The sequence below is a fragment of the Passer domesticus genome, chromosome 14 (assembly GCF_036417665.1).
Source record: "Passer domesticus isolate bPasDom1 chromosome 14, bPasDom1.hap1, whole genome shotgun sequence".
NCBI lineage: Eukaryota > Metazoa > Chordata > Aves > Passeriformes > Passeridae > Passer > Passer domesticus.
In genome coordinates, this window is record NC_087487.1 from 5848304 (window position 1) to 5863882 (window position 15579).

The 15579-nt window shown below is 39.8% G+C and overlaps 1 protein-coding gene and 1 long non-coding RNA gene across 16 annotated transcripts in view; one reads left to right on the forward strand and one right to left on the reverse strand.

Annotated features, from left to right (window-relative positions):
* The window catches only part of TJP1 (tight junction protein 1), a 189492-nt gene that overhangs the window by 72159 nt on the left and 101754 nt on the right, over positions 1-15579 (reverse strand). The gene's annotated exons all lie outside the window — the stretch shown is intronic.
* On the forward strand, positions 7627-12387 carry LOC135280820 (uncharacterized). Its single transcript, XR_010347642.1, has 2 exons — positions 7627-9788; positions 11036-12387. It is a non-coding gene; the product is annotated as an uncharacterized LOC135280820 (long non-coding RNA).

Genomic DNA, 15579 nt, shown 5'->3' on the forward strand with positions numbered 1-15579 from the left:
TGAAGAAAAGCAAGTGCTTTACTCATCCTTTAAATAACTGCTACTGGAAGATGTCTAAAAAAAAGTACTATTATATTTTCTTGGTAGGAAACCTAAAAATAAAACTATTATTTAATAAGTTCAAACCATAACCCCACATTGATTCAAAGGACGAGAAGGACAGTCAGATGTGTGAATCCTTCTTTCTGAGGGCATGGGTGTCTGTTACACCACAAGAACAGGAAGTCTGTTCTCTACTTTGTGTTGACTTAACTTTTTAAGAAATGTTTTGACCACTTAAAGATGGGGAAGAAGGAAACTGCAGAACCGCAGCCACTACAGAGACAACTTCCTGTGGGTTTTGTGGTGTTTGTGGCTCAGAAAGAGAACAATTCATGTGAGATCTTTCAGAGATAGCAGACAGTTTTGCTGCCCTGTGAGGTAGTCTTGGGATGCTTAGCTGTAAATAGGCCAATATATTACCAATTATGTCATGCAGTTTAGTTGATACTGTACATTCTCTATTTGTAGTTGACACATGATTTCAGCACTTCAAGAACAAAAAAAAGGGGAAGAGAAAATTAGAGTTCACCATATAAACCACAAGAGAAGGAAGTATCTGTTTCTACCTCAAGATGTAAAAAAGTGGTTCACAGAAAGCTGTGAGAAATCCATGTCCTTAAAATTACACAGAACTTCAGTATCTTGATGAATCAAGTCCCTAAGGAAAAAATTAATGTAGTGATGATGCCTAGTAATGATTCTTATCTTCCTCCCACTTCCACACAATTAAAGCTTTGTTCCTATACCTACTGACTCTTTGAAGGGCTGTATATCACTGCAGTGCCTCTTCTGAAAACACTGCACACAATTGCTCAATACACAGGGAATAGAGTCTTCCAGTAATTCACTGCCTCTCACATACTGGAGCTGTTAGACAAAGACAAAATCCCAAAATCTGTACTTCACCTCTCACTCAGAGGTTAAAGCACATACCTCAAGTACACTCCAGAGGCTGGATGTGCTCAGAATGAGAATAAACCCAACATGTTCATACAGGTGGTCTGTCTTAACTCCTGCTGTTTAAACTCATTGTTATTTCCTCTTTAACACCTTAAAAATAGTATCTAGGTTTAACACAGTGCAAGGGCATTTTATCTGTTCAGCCTGAATATTAGTTCAACTTGTAAGCAAATGGGAAATGTACAAATAGGAATAAAAGTAGATTGCAATGGCAATGCAACATTCTTTTCAGCCTTAAAATACTTAAAGAATGTATCACTGTAGAGCTGAATTCTAGTCTCTTTGGTTATCATTTTGGGATATCCTTATAAAAAGAAACTCATCTCCATGGTTTGCACCACGTTTTGGAGAAACTTTGTCATCTGTATAATTGTGTAGTTACAAAATCTGAGACTACTGTTGAAGAAAATATTATCTGTGAGTTTTAGTTGTGCTTCATGGCAGCAGAGCTAATTTATTACAGAAATTCATTACAGAAATGTTATGTAACTATTCTACTTCCCATCTCAGATGTTTTATGAAGAGGACTGTAAACTTCAATGCACTGCAGCTGATCAAGGCTGATTTTACAAAATGCTTCACTGTTAAGCAGCCACTGGATGTCAAAATGTCAGATATTGGGAACTGTTCTCCTTTCTCCAGGTTTACTTGGTAGAGAGGGGACTGTTAAAATAGTCAAAGACAGCTGTGAGACTTCAGCAGGCACAAATTCAGTGCTGATGTGATTCCAGCCCCCAAAACAGTCACGCTGCAGACAGCACCACACGTGCTCCACTGATCTAGAATTCTTATTTATCATATTTAGCTTTTACAAAGCATAGGACTAGCAGTTCATCCTAAAAAGTGCTTGGCCAGACAACAAGCAACATGCACCAAAGATTGACTGCACAGGCAACTTTAGAAAGTACAAGTGAAGACTGAAGGCACACCGGCTTCATTGCTTACAAACACAGAGTGATTTGCAAAGGCAGTCCAGCTTAACAAAACTGATTCATTTAATTACCTTTCTGGCAAACAACTCTGTATTCAAACCCAGAAATTTTCCAGGAACCCTTGCACAAGATACAAGTGACAACACAGTTCTCTGAAACCCAAACAGAATCACCAGTACAGGGAGGACGGAAGATGGGGAGGACAGGAGGCTGCAGAGGTGTGGTTTTCTAAGGGAGATAGTTTTGAAAGGTGAGATCACTTCTACAGTTTCTTGAGCACAAATATCAGACTTGCAATGAGTACTTCAGGAAATTATCATGACTCATTCTTGTTAATGAGAAGGGCATGCATACAGAAAATGAAAATATGTACTGAAAATTGTTACTTCAACACAAAAATACATACTGAATATTGTTACACTGGGAGAAAGGTTTGTTGATAATGATGCAAAAGTGTGAGCTCATCTGCTTCTTAATTCTTCATACCAAAAATACCTTATTTCATAATTGCAAAAAATGTATAAACTTAGATTACTGAACTTTATAATTTATAATCTATTTTTATTGCCACTCATCTTTCATCTTTTAGAATCTCAAATTTATTTTTATCCTCTTGCCTTTCTTATTACAATTGGTACAAGACTCCATCTATTCTTTTAAAATTCACATGCACAAATCCATCAAGTCAAGGAACTAACACTGTGCTTAAAAGTAGGAACACCAGATTACGCCCAGTTAATTCCAGTGTAATCTTTACCTTAGTTGGTAGCTCTGTCCCAGTAGCACCTGCTTTACAAGAGCAACTTCAGTGAGGTTTAGAGGAGGGAAGTAAGGTGACTAAGCTCCTGATGGTCACACCCATAGGGTTATGAACCCTTTCCATCTTGGTCTTTGCTTTTGTTTCTACCTCCAAATATTAAAAACAATTTTAAAAAAAAAGCACTTAATAAAGATCGCTGTTTTCATCACTGGAAGAAATTCATGTTACCTTGTTTGTACTCCCTGCAGATTTCTTAACTATGTATTACTGGGTTATTATATTACACAGGAGTGTCACCACTGGCCTGAGATGGTTTTTTGGGGCTCCCTTTCAAAATCATTATCATTCTAAAATATATAAGCCTGAGATATGAGTGTATAAAATATTATTTTTGTTTAAAACACTACAGCAGAACATAGTTTAAGGAGTTTTAACTCCATATTTCAATAATTCAGACTACACCCTCAAGGGATCTTATTTAAGACACGTTCATTGAGCACCACATACTTTCCATTTAAAAGTTGAGTGCTTTTCAGTTACTTTTAGTCTGTAGCAAGTAGATATCTGGTTGTCTGTGATACCATATATATATATATATATCTATATATCTATATATATACCTGTGATATTATATTTTAGCTGTGTCAATAGAAATCAATAGAAAAATTTATCTCCCAGGGACAACATGTCTTGCAGCATGACCTATTTCATCTTTAACTGTTACAGTTTGGTTAATAATAGTAATTTTAATTATATAAATAAATGTTGTTGCAAGTTTTTAAAATAAGTTTAAAAGTTTTCAGTGTATGTAACAGTTTCAACATGGCAATTTACAGGAGAGGCTACTAGAACAGAAAGTGCTTAGTGTGGAAGGATATTGCATTATTTCCTGACCTGTTGTTGTCAGGAAAGGAAAGCACGTCACGGGCTGGCTTTTAGGCTCTGGTGTGTCACAGCCCGTGGAATCAGTGATGGGAGCCCCACACTCTGCTCCTGTGACTTGGCCACTCGTTCCTGCTTGGCACCCTGTCACCCCCTCCACAGCTGCCTCTGGCTAACTCTGCATGGGGATATCTGCAGTGATACTGGTTTAAAAATTATCCCTGGAGCGCACAGGCAGGAATAAGTAGCCAAAGATGGGGACTTTTTAAGCTGAATTTACTGGCAGAGGTAACATGACTCTGGATCTACACTCACACAGCATTTACCTACACTTCAGGCACAGAGATCACCTTGCCTGCAGACTTCTGAACCTGTGGGCAAAAGGCATCCCATGCCTCATCTGAGACAGGAGGGCTTGCTTCACTCCTTGGACAGCTGCATGACATTTTTGAAGTACTCCTGTATGGATCCATCATGCATCTGCAAGAAATTCTCAGATTTCTCATTTTTTTTAGTTTGGAGATTCATACAGTATTGGCTGTATGAATCCAGTGAAACCAGTTGTTACTGAATCACTCAGAACCTTCAAAAAGCATGCAGGCATTTTACACTTGGTCCCATTAACTGCAACCTGTAATGCATTTTCAGTAAGAGATTTTTCAGAAAAAAAAAAAAAAACTAGATACGATTTTAGTTCAAAATTTACAAAATCAAGCTTTGACCACAGAGTAACACTGGCTATGGTTAACACAGTAAACAAGAGGTTCAAAAAGATGTGAAGTACTAAATGAGATCTTTTTATGAGTCATCACACTGCCTATACTGATACAGAGTCCAAATTTCACTTATTTCTCTCAGTGCATTAGATTCAATTCAGCTCTCTAGGCATTTATATTGCAAACAGATCTGTAAACTGATTTACATTTGCCAAAACAGAAGTTCTTCAGAGAAACTCAGAGCTGGCATCTGTTTCCAGGACTGTCAGGGCTCAGCTCTGTTCTGATAAAACTGGTGTTGCATTACCCAGGAAGCATTAGTATTTGGCATGATAATTATATATTATTACAGGTGTATCTTTACTCAAATTCCAACTTTAAATCTAAGAAATATGCAGTCAGAAATTCTCCTGACTGCCTCAGTACCAGAGAAACCATCCCTTTAGAATATCTACACATTCCACAACCTATATTATAGTGAAGCCCAGAGGCTCTAACCAGAACAGTGCTTTAATCTAGCTAAACCTATACAGTCAGTACAGAAGGATTCAAAGCAAAAATATTTACAGTGCAGAGCTCAAAGCTAACAGGGCAAATGCTATATTTACCACAGTTGGATGGCTGTTTCTCATTCAAGTGTTTAGGCCTCACAGAACCCACATTATATCAATATCATTAGCTAAATCTTTTCTTTACACATCTGTCAGTTCAACTCTATGTGCCAGCTGAAAAACTGCAACTGTCACATCCCTTTTTAAATGTGTGAGATTATAATACTTGTGAAAAGTGCTAAAGCAAGAGCCTAGGGACTGAAATTCTTCTTGGTCTCCAAGCAGGTAAAGCAAGGACAAGCATTAAATCAAGTTTCCCAGTGAGGTCCAGGCAGTGTGGCTGTTTGAAATCCCTCGATCCCTCTGTGAGTATTTCCTATGTTTTGCTTTAGTTTAATCAAAGCTACAGCTTCTCACCATAAAACTTGCTCCCTAACTAGAAAATATTTCTGAAAGCCTTTTCAAAGCTGGAGAATCCAATTTTTGCCAAGTGTGCAAACTTCCATGAGTCACATAATACTCTGATTTCTGTTGTAAGATGAGTAAATATGATAACTGACAGTAAGATGCTAAAGTGATTTATAGTTTCTTATTATAAATGTAAGAAGTGTTTTAAAGAAGGTTTTCCTCAGAAACTTTATTAATTTTCCCATATTTTTCAAGAGCTTCTCATTAGAAGCAGCAGCCTTCAAAACAGACTTGGTTTTTTTTCTCCCTACGACCCAATTATAAATACAGAGTTTGAAATCAAGCCTATGACTCTTTCCTGGCTATGTGTCATACTGACATTTAACATCAAATACATGCACTGCTGCTTTTTAGACATGCACTGCTGGACAAGTAGATTGCATACTACTTCTAAATATTTCTCTCAGGGTACCCATATGCTATTTTCACAAATGGGAATCTCTTTGGTTTCTGAATAATACATATCAAGACCAGGAAAAAAAAAAGAAGAAGAACAAGCCTAGTCCCTGGCTCAGCACAGAAAGCATCCAAAACTACTTTACTAGAAGTAACACCTTCTTTGTACACTTGTCTTACAGTATGGACTAATTTTTTTCCAGCCTACTCTTTTTTGTTTCTCTAACTGTATCACTGTCCTGGCTGCACTAATAGGCCTTAATAGCCCTGACAAACTGATTATGAAGATAATTAATTCTTTCTCTTTAAAAGCCCTGTAATCTGGAAGCGGTAGCAGGGGTTGACAGAGATTTACATGGAAGAGGAAAGAAGGTGGAGGCATCTTTCCCCCATGAACACTATAGTGTTGCCATAACTCACATGAAACCTCCTGTCTCTGTTCCCCAGCCAGAGCTGCATCGTGAGCAGTGAGCACACTCATTATTCTTGGCACAGAAGTAAATTAGAGAGGTAACCACTGAATGCTTAGATCATTTGGGAAAATCAGTGAAACAATCTCTACCTACATAAGCATATTCAAGAAGGATTACAAATCATGTACAATATTTATTATATCTGCAAATGCTCAAGGTATTACAGTAGCTGTTGCCCTCATCATATTATAACCAACAGAAAAAATGTGAGCTTTGCAAAACCTTTGCTCATATATATGCAGGGTCAGCTTTACCCATGCATGGCCACGAAAGGCCCAGGGACAAGGGTGTGAACAGTGATGCTTCCCTGCAGCAGCACAAGCCCCGTCTTGTACAACCTGTACAACCTGAGAGCCAGGAGAGCAAAAAAGGTGAATGAGCCTTCAGAACATGTCAACGTCTTGGTACTTTATAATACTGCAACACAAGTAATGAGATCTTATCAAAACATGATTTAATGTCATGACTCGAGCTGGATGGTGAGCACAGGAACACTGCTATTTGAATTTAAATTAAAATTTCATTAGGTATCATATTACATTTTAAAATTAGTATTTTGTTTCTAAACGAACAGAGTCGATTGTGTAACTGAAGGCTATCTACATCACAGCCTTTTCCATGCCTCTGCAAAAACAATTCCACTGGTCTAAGGATGAGTTGACTGAGGTCTCTCAAATGTATGTGTTATATACGCAGATAAACTTCATGTTGTTTTTAAACTAAAATGAGTATTTTCCATCTTCCTGCCTGCACTGAAAAGGCAAATACAGTCCTTACATGACCCTCCTCCAGCTCTCCTTCCACAAAGCGTGTCAAGTGTCAGCAGTGAGGACGGCCAGTGCCCCAGCCCTACGCTGCTGTGGGGCAGGCAGGGCACAGAAAGGAAGAGTCTCGGTGAGCAGTACAGCTGGGCACATCCTGCTCTACCAGCGTTCTATTATCCTCCAGACAGGATGAAAAATAGCACTCTAAAGCACCAGCGCGCTCCTCGTGCTTGTGAAACTGAAATTAATTCAGCCAAGGTACGCGGTGCTTTATTAAAAGGCTCTCTGAGTGCAAGGAAACAGAGACACTTGAAGAAGTCACGCATCTGAAGTTGTTTGGCAGCGATTTCTTGAGCGAGCGCTCAGCTGTGGGCTGCACCCCTCGCACGAACAGTCCCTCACTGTCCGGGGAGGCCCCTGGAGCCCTCTGGGGCTCCCACCCCGCAGCTGCCCGCCTGTGCCCGGGCTGGGCCGGCATCCCGGCAGGGCTCCGGAGGGCGCGGTGGGTCAGGGCGGGCCCGCAGGCCCCGGGCCCGGCCCGCCGCGCTGAGGCCCGGCCGCGGAACCGGCCCCGGGCTCCGGGGAGCCTCACCCCTGCACCGCCAGAGCCTTCAGAAATGACCCTGTGGCTGCAGCGTGCTGCACATGGAACAAATGCACCCTTATGTAACATTATTACAATTACATTGCAGCGTTTGCCTCCGAGACAGCAGCACCTCGGCTGCCCAGGCGCTGCCACACCAAGGGGCAGAAGACCCCACAGAGCCGGACACTGCTCTGTGTCCTGCACAGAAACAGAGGCATAACGGGACACTTGGATTCAGGATATCCCCTTACCCCATCAAAAACTTATGCTTATATAAATCTTAAATGACTTGCAGCATGAAAACAAATTGCCAGGCCGCCAGCTGAGATTTCAACTCATTTTGAGTCTCTAATTATGCTTGAACAGCTCTTGAAAACACTGAAATCTGTTTCTGACTGCATAGCAAAGCATGGAATGGGCAAGACAAATATTGTAGTAACCTTCACAAGCAATCTGATAGTTATTGTGGAATCTCTCCTCTCCCCTTTTTCTTCTCTAGGGAAGCTGGTGCTGATTATGAAAACACCTTCAATAATAACATGTTCCAGAAATTGATCATTTTGTTTATCTATTTTTAACATTTATTTCAATATTTTAAGCAAATACTTAATTTTCTGATGCTATCTTTCCATTTCCATTCTCTGCTGTATGGAAGAAGTACTTAAGAGACACACTTTGATGTCAGTACAGATTCACAGACAGATAATTTTCTTCTGAACAAACTTGTTTCTGTAAATATAAATGCAATGCAAACATAACTGGCACAGTCCAGTCTGTGGTAACAGCTGTTATTAAATCATACCTGCTTCTATTGTCAGGGAGTTTAATAACCTCCACTGTGTAACGAAAGGGCAAACAACTGTGACTACACCCATATTTTAGCAGCAGCAGGATACAGATGTTAAATTCTGGACTGTACTAGCCTCACATTCCTCCAGCTTTGTAAATGGCATCAAAGCCAGCGTTTTTCTTTTTTATTTTTTTAGGTTTTTGTGTTTCTTTATCTGGGGATCATTTATTAGGCTCTTAAACTTTGCTATGTCACATACCTGAGGGGAAAAAAATCCAGTGCAAAATACAAAGCATGAAGCATACTATTTTCAGCATTCCTTCTTCAAGCATTTTCTGGAGCTTTTCAGGAGAAAATATTCAATGTTCCCAGAGAATTCTCTTGTATGACCTTGCTTCTGTCACCTCTCCCTTGCAGAGAAGGATCACTGAGGTACAAATAGCACAAATCCTGTGTTTTTCCACCCAGCTGCCACCTGCATGCTCAGGGACCTTGGGTTAACCACTTCTCTGAACACCAGTAAAGCATCAACTGGGGCTATATGGCCAAATAAATACAACAAAGAAGTTTTCATGTGCTTTAAAAATTAACTGGTGGTACATAAATGCACAATCTAGCTGTAAACATGTAATTGAAAAAGACAAAATTAGGACAAATATTGGTAACTGTCCTTAAGAACTCATGCAACTTGCCCAATCATTCATATTTTTATTGCAGTTGTCTTTCCTGAGTGCCTTGAAGGGCTTGTTACCTCAGCAAAGTACCTTATTGCAGCTCATTAAGTACTGGCAAAATATGGGTATTTTTTGAAACCTACATTACTCTGCAAAAGACAAACTGATTTTTAATTTCTTCATTATTACCATCCCTATTCCTCCTTCAGCATTAGAGTTGTGTAATCTCTGCCCTGGGAGGTTTTCAAGAGCAGACTGGTTACAGCCCTGAGCAACCTGGTGTGGCCTCAGAGCTGCTCCTGCTTTGAGAAGAGGTTGGAGCCCTTGTTAGATCCCTTCTAACCTGAATTATTCCATGATCCTTTCTGGCAGTTTCTTTCTGTCTTCTCTTTGCTGTTTTTCAGGATTTCCTGTATAGACTTGGGGCTTTTTTAAAAAGATTGTTCTCTTGGTAGAAAACTCAGGTGCCCTCTTCCTTGTTATGAAAGATTCAGTACATTGCAGGAAAATCAGTACTTCTGGCACATTTGCATATTATTCAGTTTTGATTTAAAAGTTAGGTTTGTCAAATCGCCTGGAACTTTCACAAAATTGAAGGGGAAAAGCCCACCCAAGTTGTTTATATTTTTCCATTCTTCTGCATAATCTCTGCTACTTTTTAACTGCTGTTTGTATGTTTCAAATTTTAAGTATTGCCCTGTTGTGCCTGATCCATTGCCTTCTTGGCTTTCCAGAACCTGGTTTGTAAGAACATGCAGTAAACATTTTAAGTGATTAAAGCCCTGCAAAGGATGGTGAGTTACATGTGAAAATCTCTCTTCTGAATTAGCTTTTTTCTAGTGAAAATGAGAATTTCTCAAGGTTTTCACCTCGGTATTAACTTGTGTTTTCAACAGAATACTAATTTTATGTTCTGCACATTCTCAGTGTCCCTAAATAGCTTCCTGAAGTATTTTCCAACTCTATTACAGATCAGTTTTTCAAGCTCTTAACTAATAGCAGTGAGTTTTATTATACCTTTTCCCCCACTCTCTACTGACAGGAGGCATTACTGCCATTTGGCAAACACTGTGCTTGTACTTTTTTTTTCCTATTCCTTTCTGAAGGGATTTTGTAAGTTGTAAAAAGCAGGTCAGCTCTGCAAGCACCTGTAGACAAGTTCCTGCTGTCTTTAAAAGGTGATGTGAAAAGAAAATAATTTACATTCAAAACTTACTAAAGAGATTGCTGAAGCCAGGAACCAGAACAGAGAAGCTGGAAAATGATCAGCTAACATCCAGTTGTTTTTACTTCCACCTTATCTATACTTAGATTTTTCAGCAAATTTCAGCAGATTTTTCAGTTGTTGCTGTTTTATCTCCTTTAAGCACCATTCAATATGCAAACATAATCACTTTCAGTATTTTTCTTTTACGGATTTAAGATCTGTAATGCTAGACCAAAATATCTTTTTTTTTCCCCCTGCCTTGCAAATACAAGCTGGTATAAATGGCTCCAGTGAGTAATTTTCCCTAAGGGCCACTACATAAGTCTGGCATATTCTCTGACTATCCACATTACTGAAGGTTGCTTACAGCTCTGAGCAAAACAGTGAGTGTCCTGCCATCCTCATGATCAGGCATCCAAGGAGACAACTCTTCTGATGAGTTACAGAAAAAAGGACTCTCTGTTTGCTCAAACACTTGCACACTTCAGCTTCCTGCCAAAGCCTGCTCACACTTCAGGCTCCTGGTGGATTCTGGACATGCAAGCCCAGCAACCTACCCCTGATCAGTGAATCACCATGGCATGATTATCCTATGATTAAACCACTTTTGCTTCCTTTTGCTGTGGCCAATCCACACTGGAGCCTTTCCAGGTAAGTCCACATCCTCTTGCTCAGAGATGTGTGGATCTCTTCAGTACACCACGTTTGAAATTGTAGCACCAAGGATTGCTGGAAAGAGCACCACTGACAGGAAAAAAAGTACAATGCCAAACATAATAATTTCTATGATAAACATAATTATTTCCATGATTTCATCTATTTTCATCCTCTTAGCCAGTTCATCCAGGACAATCAGCATCATTTCCCAGTTGTGGCAAGCTATGTGGAAGAAGCACTGTTAAGACTTTTTGGTGCCGTGATAATGACTACAAAGGAACCACTGCACAAATGAGTAGGGAATACAGGAGAATGAGCTGAAAAGATGATGCTAAAATGAGGAACTGGAAGGTGGGCAACAGTTTTCTGGGGGACTGGAATGTGCTCTGGTACTTTCACCTGTGTAAACTTAATCCATAAATCAAACTGAATCCAGTGCATAATTAAAGTGACAGATAATAACTCCCAACAAAATAGGGGTGTGGGTTTTCTGGCAAAAGCCTCAAACAACTGGAATAATGACAGAATCAGACTCTAAAACGCAGCCCAAGCTGCAGCAGTGTGAAATGGTGGGCAGCAGAGCATGGACTTGCACAGCAGCACTGCAGCTCTGCCTTGGAACCCCCAGTGAATGGAAAGGGCTACAACTGTCTTTGGTTCCTTGTTTGAGATGTGTGGCTCTTTGTTACATCCCTCAAGGTTTTTGTGCCTTAAAGATAAATCTTGTCAGCCAGAGACAGTACCCCTCTGGTGTTTTATGGAATGTTTCTGCTCTCTTTTGTGATGTACTAAGAGGTATTTTCTCTGTGTTTTGTAAGCTGGTAGCTACTACAACCTAGGCAGTATAAGATGCCTGTTTTCAAAGACTGTATTTCAATTTTTTATATGTTTGCAAAATGATGGTGTCCTTAAAAGAACAACCTCATCATGCAGAGGACTGAAGGAAAACTCTAATTTAACTAAAGAGCCCCAAAGCTGCCTCAGTTCAGACTTGTTCCCAAGAGAACATTGCTGGGAGCCAACTACCACTGCTTCCTTCTTTGCTTTCTCTTGCTGGCAAGACTGAATCTATTTTTTACTGACATGCCACTTATAATATGCTGTGAAATGCAGACAAAATGCAAAGAGAAATTGCAGGCTGTCTTGATAAACTTTTGACATCATTTTCCAAAGCCTAGAAATAGTTTTGTGATGCTCTGAACTCAGGTAAGGCAGCAATGGTATTACAGCAGTTCAGCATTTTTGGGGTGTAATTGCACAGAAATGTCAGCTGTGAGATGAACAGCTCCCTGTGTGGAAGAGCAAACTCTGGCATCTTTACACTCAGGCTACTGTACAGAGTGGCTCTTGGTCAGCAACATGCCTGGGCTTCTGACTTTCTCAGTAACTGCCCAAATCACTTAATCTGTTGTTTGATCAGCTATGAAGTAAAAATAAAATCTGTAAGTACTGTTGTAAACCTGTTCAAGATCTTGTGACAGAGATATTGTATTAATGCTATTTATTATGGTAAACATTTCTTTGCTACATTCACAATTTTCTTATCTAGATCCAAACACAATTGAAAACAACTTGTTAATATTTCATTGACACTCTTTACTTTGCAATTTAGCTTTTAAACATGGGTGTCCTCCCCTGCTCAATCGACTTTCAGCCTTGCTCTCTCCAACCTTTTTCCTGATCCCCTGACAGGAGTTGCTCTGTCATTTGTGCTGCTTCAGCAGTCTCAAACTCCTGACTGCCTTTAACCTACTGAATCACTTCCTGGCTTTATGTGATGCCTGTAAACTTCTCCTCACCTGAATCTGAAGATGAGCATTTCAATCAATTTCTCCACTCTAGCAAACTCATGTGCTGAAATGAATTTTGCATGATAGTAATTTTTGCTGCATTTTAAATCCAGCTTTTCTTTTCCCATCTCTGTCATTTTCCTTTGCCTTGCTAGGTAAACTGCCTACTTTGATAGAGTTTATACTTCTTTCCTTCTGTTTCTTTTTGTAAATAGTTTTGAGTAACAACAACAAAAAGTAATGTTATCTAAGGATGCAGGTACATTTACAAAATGTCACAAAAACATATTTTTGGCAACAATCCCAGAGCAAAACAAAGATATTCTGGGAAGGCCTCAATTTAAAAATAAATTCTATTCTAAACTAGAGATCCCTGTGCTTTGTCAGAGGAATGAGTTCTGTCATTCCTTACCCACAGCCATGAGAACTTTACACACAGTAAGGTCCTTGCTGAGATGAGTTCAGAGCCAGAGTTACAACCCTGCCCCTTCCTCACACTGCCCTGAGTGAAGCCTCCCAGCTGCTGCCAACATCCCTCTTCCCAGCTCACAGCAGCACAGCAACCACAGAAATTATCTGCAAGGGGAAAATTATAAGGGTACTATCCACCTCATTTTCAGTTGTCTTTTAAAGGAGTAAACAGCTGGAAATAAAGGGGAGGAGCAGCAGCTGGTTATTTCTGCAATGTAATAATGAGGAGAGCATTATAGTAGCTCTGAGGAAGAACTTGTGGAGTTTGTTCACTGACTGCAGGAGTAGAATCAAAGATTTTTAAAGATTTCCTTCCATTCCAGACCCCTGCTCACCAAGTGACCCAGCAAATTAAAAATATGGCTTTACCTGTCCATATTTCTTTGGGCAGATACAGCATTTAATTCCTTCTGGAAGGTGCAGTCCAGAGGAAAAGTCCTGTCTGTATTGCCTGGACACTGTCCATGCCTGTAAATTAGCAGAATGCTACAAGTACACTTCCCCATCCTCAGTGGATATCCTATGATGTCCTGAAGAGGGGAAAAATCAGATCTTCTAACATCAAGGATATGAGGGGGATTCTCTCACAAGTCCTTTGAATTTCTCCATGGCACTGCAGCACAAGGGAGGAAACCAGATTCCCAGGTGAGCTAAGGGAAAATAGAACCCTCACTCAATAACACAATGTATTTCTCAGTCAGACTGACTGACTGACTCTCAGAAGTAAAAAAGGTTGTAAAAATTACACTCATAGCCTGAAAAATAAAACTGGAACAGAGGTGAAAGCTGGCAATGGGACACTTCTTGTGAATGCCAGGCTTCCACACCCTTCTGTATGTCTGCTGCTGTGACATTGCTGGGGCCTTAGAGAAAAAGACAGCTGCAGCCCAGCCCATTGGAAATTCTGCTTTATTTCTGACTCCCTGTTATTTTCTTTAGAATAAATACTAACATTTTGCATGTTTCTGTATCTGAAACAGATCATATAAAATAATGAGCTGGTACTGAACAGTTACCTTCAAACACACACAGGAGACACCACTAAAATCTAATTGCAACACCAGCCTCAATCATCTTATAGCCAAAATTGCAGTTCTCCAGGGGGATTGCAGTGCCATGTGGGATGAATAGATGCTGTACATGGTATTACAGTGTTTCCAGATTTCCACCCTGCAGATGGTCATGGCATTTTCCACATGACTCCTACTGTAATACCAGAACCACATAAGTCATTTATAAGTAACTGATATGTCTCAGCACCTTATAGTGCACTGTGCAATAGTCACAGCTGAGCAGACAGTGCAAAAGGAAAATTAGCATGTCTTCCTGTCTTAATTTTATAGGGAGAATATATGCATCCAGGAAAATAGAAAAGCAGAATAAATACTGACATATATTTTCACTAGCACATGAAAATATCAGAACTTCTGTTAAATATGATAAGCTCAAATGCAACAGAATACGCACAGAGAAAATAAAATATTATTTAGTGTTGTGGTCAAAGCCTCTGAAAATACTGTTATCATTGATCTGAATTCACCTGTATAATTGGCAATTACTTTGTTAGTGGAGAAAGAGGTGTCTAATTGCTCAGAATGACCCTTCAGTCTTTGTTTTCCATTCTCTTTCTTAGAGAAAGAAAGTGCAGGGTGGAAAGACAACAACTACAACACAGGAACTGGCTGTGAGTGTCGACACCACTAAGATAGTAAATGATAATCAAGCTATAATTCAAATCCACTGGCAATATGCTCCCTTTAAGGAGTCTGATAAATCTTCACTGTGCCTCAGTGCAAGAGCAACGAGCAGAAATCAGAAAATTTGATCTTGTTCTGGAAATGTGCTTGCTTGTGAGTGCCAAACATCTCCGGTTTGGCCAGAACCTGGGCTCTGTGAATGGTGAGCAGTTTCAGAGTGGAACATAATCCCTGGTGAGGCTGCAGTACTGCAAGGCATTCACTTCATAGCTGGAATGTCTTTGATTCAACACAGCTCTCCTTTTGCAAAGCTGATATCAAATTATCAACAAAATTTTTTACAAATATAAAAGAAGGGCTCATTAAACAAATATGGATCACTGAAAAAGGATAGATTTCTTGTCCAGCAATAATTTAAAAAGAGTTGCTCTTACATTAGTCTAGTGATGAAGATTTTGCTTACAGAGCCCTGGGCATATAAAAATAAATCCATAGCTGCAGTGTGGGTTTAGTGCCAACACATCAGTGATCACAAAGAAAGTGGAATTAAACTATCCATTTTTCCCTTGGAGTTTAGTCTCCAGCATAATCTGGAAACAGATCAGCACAACTTAAATTAACTGTATCAGTAAGGACCTTAATGGAATTTCACAGGACCCACCAGAGTAGAGACTCCAGAGAGCAGATCTGAGCTGAGTCTTGCTTTCTCCTTCCCTCCTCGCTGATGTGAACCCAGCAGAGGCTGGTGATGAGGCAGCAGCTG